The sequence below is a fragment of the Humulus lupulus genome, chromosome 6 (genome assembly GCF_963169125.1).
Source record: "Humulus lupulus chromosome 6, drHumLupu1.1, whole genome shotgun sequence".
Classification (NCBI taxonomy): domain Eukaryota; kingdom Viridiplantae; phylum Streptophyta; class Magnoliopsida; order Rosales; family Cannabaceae; genus Humulus; species Humulus lupulus.
The window spans coordinates 177,525,689-177,531,918 of record NC_084798.1 but is presented as its reverse complement, the minus strand read 5'-3'; positions in this window follow the sequence as shown (position 1 = coordinate 177,531,918).

Here is a 6,230-nt window from a genome sequence, read left to right as displayed (position 1 = left end):
GATACATATCAGCGATTAGTTAACAAAGTGTTTGCTGATCAGATTGGGAGAAATATGGAAGTGTATGTCGATGATATGCTTGTAAAATCCAAGACTGTTGATAACCATGTATCCAACCTTAAAGAAGTGTACTTTCGGAGTGGCATCATGAAAAATTTATGGGATTCATAGTCAATACGAGGGGGATAAAGGCGAATCTTGATAAAATCATATCATTGTTAGAAATTCCCTCGCCCAGGTCACGCAAAGAAGTTCAAAGCTCGACTGAAAAGGTGGTAGCTTTGAATCATTTTATTTCAAAATCCACTAACAAGTGCTTGCCATTCTACAACTTGCTCAGAGGAAACAAGACTTTTGAATGGACTGAGGAGTGCAAGTAGGCATTCCTCGACCTAAAAATGCACTTGGTCGAGCCCCCTCTATTCCTTTATTTGGCCATGACAGAAAATGCAGTCAGTGTCGCGTTAGTTCAAGAAGAAGACCTTGTTCAAAAACTGGTGTATTATATAAGCAAGAGACTTCTCAGAGCTGAATCACGATATCCGCTAATAGAAAAGATGGCATTATATCTAATATTGGCTTCCAGGAAGCTCCGGACATATTTCCAGTCCCATTCAATCAACGTCATGACCGACCAACCTTTAAGGCAAGTGTTGCAAAAACCTGAAATGTCGAGACGTCTTTTAAAATGGGCAATTGAACTCAGCCAGTTTGAGATATTGTATGTACCACAGAACACAATCAAAAGTCAGGCCCTTGCTAATTTTGTGCTGAATGCACCGGATTTCAAGAGGAGCTTTTAAAGGAACTGGTGCAAGAGGTGTGGAAAATATTTGTAGATGGATCATCGAATGAGAATGGATCAGGAGCTGGGATCATATTAATCTCCCCAGAAGGGCATCGATTCCATACAACTCTAAGATTCAGATTCAAAGCATCTAACAACGAAGCCGAATATGAGGCCTTACTAGCTGGACTGAGAGTGGCAAATGATCTCAAAGCGAAGACCATCTAGTGCTATAGCGATTCTAAGCTCATGGTTAATTAGGTGTTGGGAGAGTATCAAGCTCGAGGCACCAAGATGGCGGCTTACCTAGCTAAGGTGAAAAATGAGCTATCCGAATTTGAGTATAGTACTGTTGAACAGATACCTCACAAGCAGAATTCTAATGCTGACGCTTTGGCAAGGCTTGCCACCACCAAGGAAGCTGAGACCTTGAATGTAGTGCTAGTAAAGTTCTTGGAGAGCCTGAGCGTGACAGAAAAAATGATAGAGGTTGAGATGATCGACACAAAACTGACCTGGATGACCCCCATAATGGAATACCTCACAACAGGAAAGCTACCTGAGGAAAGAAAGGATGTAAGGAAAATACTATATCAAGGTCCGAGGTATGTGATAGTGGATGGGACATTTTACCGACGTGGTCATTCATTGCCTCTCCTACAATGTGTTCTGCCCGAGGAAGCTAAAACCATTTTGCAAGAAGTGCATGGAGGTTTTTTCGGAGATCATGCTGGGGGGCAAAACCTAGCATTGAAAATATTGAGGCAGGGCTATTTTTGGCCCAATTTATCAAAAGACTCCATCTTGTTTGTTCATAAATGCGACAAATGCCAGTGCTTCGCCATAGTTGCCCGAGTTGCTCCAGTCAAGCTAACGATGATCTCATCCCTGTGGCCATTTGTAGTGTGGGGAATTGACCTAATAGGGTCCCTACCTATGGGCAAGGGAGGATTTCGTTATGCGATGGTGGCAATCGACTATTTCACGAAGTGGGTAGAAGTCGAGCCTTCGGAAACCATCACTTCAAAGAGAGTCATGGACTTTGTGGTGAAGAGTATTGTATGTCGGTTTGGGCTTCCTAAAAAGATTGTGTCAGACAATGGGACACATTTCAACAGTGATCTTTTCACAGACTTTTGTAAAAAATACAGCGTTATTAAGAGTTTCTCCTCTGTAGCGTATAACCAGGCCAATGGACAGGTTGAAGTAGTGAATAAAACCCTAAAAGCAAGCCTTAATAAGAGGTTAGACGAGGCCAAAGGATTATGGCCCGAAAAACTCTCACAAGTACTTTGGGCATACTGAACTTCTCACAGGACCTCCACAGGACATACTCCTTTCTCCTTAACTTTTGGAAGCGAGGTCGTCCTTCCAGTCGAAGCCATGGTAACCACTCATAGGCAAAGGACATTCAGCCAAGAACAGAATAATGAATTACTCAACGCATCTCTTGACCTGATTGATGAGAAACGAGAGGAATCGCAGTTACAACTCGCTCATTATCAACAAAAAATCACTCGTTCTAAAGTTGAGAGGCGTAGTTTCGCATTGGGTGACCTGGTTCTCTGAAAGGTCTTTCTGGCGAATAAGGATCCCAAGGACAGTGTCTTAGGCCCGAACTGGGAGGGACCGTATCAGATCGTGGAGGTTCTGTGTGAAGGAACCTTCAAGATAGCTCAGCTGAATGGGGAGATAGTCCCGCGGACCTGGAATTCCTTACATTTGAAAAAGTATTATCAGTAGTACCATCATCCATGTAAGACTTATCTATAAAATCCATTTGATTAAATAATAGATGGATTATTAAATAATGTTGCTTGTTAAGGTGGTTTTAAATAAATTTTCTTGTTAAGGTTGTATTAGCTCGTGTATTAATGTTTGTAAAAGCAACCGAGAAAGTTTCTACATTCTGGTTACTTAGGGGGCATATAACCCGAGGTTGGCCAGATGAAGATTGCTGGAAAAGTATAAATTGTATAAAACCCTGGATACAACCAGGCCTAAAACTTAGAAGCTTGGAAAATTTATTATTCGACGACTTTTTAAGAGCTTGAGATGTCAATAAACCTAGCACGAACTAAGTCTAAATTATTTAAAACCCTGGATTCAACCAGGTCCGAAACTTAGAAACTTGGAAAATTGATTATTCGATGGCTTTTTAAGAGCTCGAGATGTCAATAAACCTAGCACGAACTAAGTCTAAATTATTTAAAACCATGGATACAACCAGATCCAAAACTTAGAAGCTTGGAAAATAGATTATTCGATGACTTTTTAAAAGCTCGAGATGTCAATAAATCGAGCACAAACTTAGTTTTAATCATTTAAAAACCCTGGATACAACTAGGTCCAACACTTGGAAAGTTGGGAAATTGTTTAATATCAAGGGCTTTTTAAAGCTCGAGTTATCAATAAACCTAACGCAAACTAAGTTTAAATTATTTGAAACCCCAGATATAACTGGGTTCAAGGTATGATTCTTAACAGGTATGATACAAATCAACCCACAAAACTTGGATATAACCGAGCTAAAAAAATCTATTCCAATCTACAAATCGATTCCTAAAATCTCGAATGTACAAGTCTAAGGTGTCATAAACATAAGAGTGAAGGAATGATAAATAGATAAAAAGTTAGATATATATCGAATAAAATTATCCAGAGGAGAAAAACCTCAAATTGAACTCGAAGGAAATTGTTTAAAAAAAAAACTATTACAGTTAGACAAAAAAAAGAAGCTATCATTGATCTCCACCAGTTCGCCCAGCTGAGTTGACCTCCTCGCCATCTCCCTCAGCTGCCCCGGAAACCTCACCAGTCTTTGACGGTTCTTGCAAAAGTCGAGCCTTGAATTTTTCAAGGAGCGGATCCCATACCCGGTTTCCATGAAAGAAAAGTTCCCATCTGGGTTGAAGGCCCAGCACTGGTATAACATCTCTTCCATGGAAGACAATGAGGCCGCCTTTTCTTCTTTAACTGTGGCATTAGCCTCGAGCAGTTTGGTTTTGGGTTCATCAACCTCGGACTGAAGTTGTGTAGTTTGAGCCTAGAGGGCAGAAAATGTAGTCTTCGCAACCTGCTCGCTTTCCTGGGACGAGGTGAGAGCAACATTAGCGTCATGCTCACTCTTTTGAGCGGCCGCCAAGGCAACTTTGGTGGCTTGTTCGCCTTCTTGAGCAGTTGTCAGAGCAATGTTGGCGGCATTTAATTCAGCCCGGAGCTCATCATTTCTAGCCCTAGCCCGGGCTATGCTGCGTTATTGGGCCAGGACAGACTACAAAATAACAAAACAAGTCAGAGATATATCCATGATCACAATAATAAGGAATTTTTTGCCAAGAAAAGATAACTTACAGTGAGGTTCATCCCCATAGCTGACTCTAAGACATTCTCTGGGCTGCGCTCCTCGATGGTCCATAGATCCCTCGAGCTGGCCTTATAGGCGTGCCCCACCATATGGCTCGCTGTCTCATAAATGATGCCCCGAAAAGCTTCAGTGATCTTTTCCAAATCCTAGGGATCTACTAGAATTCAAACGATGGGCTAGCTGGAGGGTTAGCTTGTATTAGTTGGTCCTGAGGAGGCGCAAATCGAGGTGGAGGAGGAGGAGGAACCCTAGTGGTAACAGTACTCACCGAAACTAATTCCCGGGTTGAGCTCGTGTCTTTCCCCTTGGTAGGGGATCTGGAGGTGTTGCCCGCAACAGAGGGGTTTTCTTTGAAATCTTGAGCCTTTTTACGACGGGGCCCAAGTCAGTTTTGTCTGAAAGGCGGTTCGGAGGTCAGGAGCTCCCGGTTGTTCCATCTCTTCGCCTAAAAAGAATAAAAAGGAATTAGTTCGCAAATAAGGTTGTCAGAAATACACAAAGAAAGAAAATAAACAAAGATCCTACCCTCCGGGCTGGGGGATGAGTCTATTATCACGACCTCCGACCTTGGAACTAATGGAGGAGAGCAAGAATATATGGTTAATATTTCTGGGATCCAAAGGGGCTCAAACTCAGGTGCTTCCTCAGGGCTGGATTCATCTACATATTGTCTAAACCCAGGGGCAAAGGCACCCTGGAGCAAAGAGGACCAGGTCCTATGGTTGGCTCCATACTCCTAAAAAATTACAGATCTAAAGTTTAAAGTGTTGTCAACAACTACTGTGCCCTTAGGGTAACTACTGTCATGGCGTACAACTAGGTGGTCTACACATTGGAGCAGGGTTACATTACGATCTGGGTTATGGAGAGGTCCTTAAGGCCAACGTTTGACCTTCACCAATAAACTTACATGCCAGCATTGTGACATCATTCACGACATGGCGATAGTCCTTCGTGCTGGGTGGAAGCCCAGACGATTTCTCATATTGACCCCCGAGGGTCACGGACTTCTCCGTCCTCACAAATATGACTGCACGAGAAGCAAAATTAGTTAAGACAACACTTTGAAGGTACAAAAGAAACACCTTGAAAGGAATAAAAAATGTCACGAGCTAAGGTTTCAAAATTAAGGAACTTACAAGGACGGTTGAAGTATCTGTGTTCGCAATTCCGGAACCCATTCGACATAAAGAACATGTCTTTGTAGTTGTTGGGGTGACTGGAAAGCTCGATGATGAGAGCAGAGTTGGGAAATCTTGTTAGATAGTAGAACCTGTCACCTCGCCCTCTCTGCTCTGGGCTGGCTTTAAGGCAGAAGAAGTATAATATATATGCCGGAGTGGGGACCTCCCACTAATGTTTCAAAAACAAGTATTTTAGCCCCGCCAAAAGCCTATAAGAATTTAGGGGGAGCTAAAATGGTGCCAACTTCACCTAATTCAGGAAGTCAGCAAAATATTATCCAGGGGAAGGAAGACCCCCACCTTCAAGTGTTCATCGCTCCAAGCCGCAAAGTCTTCTTAGAGAGGGGAGCAGCTCCATTACCCTTTGAATGTAGGTCGGGCTAGGAGAGTTCTGGTCCCGACCTCAATGTTGTGGCTCAGCATGATTTTGTTTACCCTCCCCTGGGTCGTAATCTTGGATACAATTTTTTCAGCCTCGAAGTAGGCGTTGGGGTCAACCACTACGTCCTTCTCCACCACCGGACCGAAGTAGGGAATGGGGAATTCTGGGGCGATCTATTTCCCCTTGTTCTTTTGCTGAGCGGACGAGTTGGTTGCGTTCTTCTTGGGTGCATTTTTCTTGGGAGCCATCTGATTGCCTAACAGACAAAATGATCTAGTTAGTAGGCGACCTAAGAGGATTTATAGACCGATGCAGAAATACGAAGGGGAGAAGGTTTACTTTCGTTATACGAGCTAAGGTTAGCCTCAGCCCCATCGCATGATGCCACGCGATACCCTAAGTTACGTGCCTCGATTTCCTAACAGACCCTTGATATTTATGGATTCGTGTGTTAGACTGCCAGACCACTACTGTCCTTGGGAAGCGGTTTAGTGCAAAACCGCCCAAGAA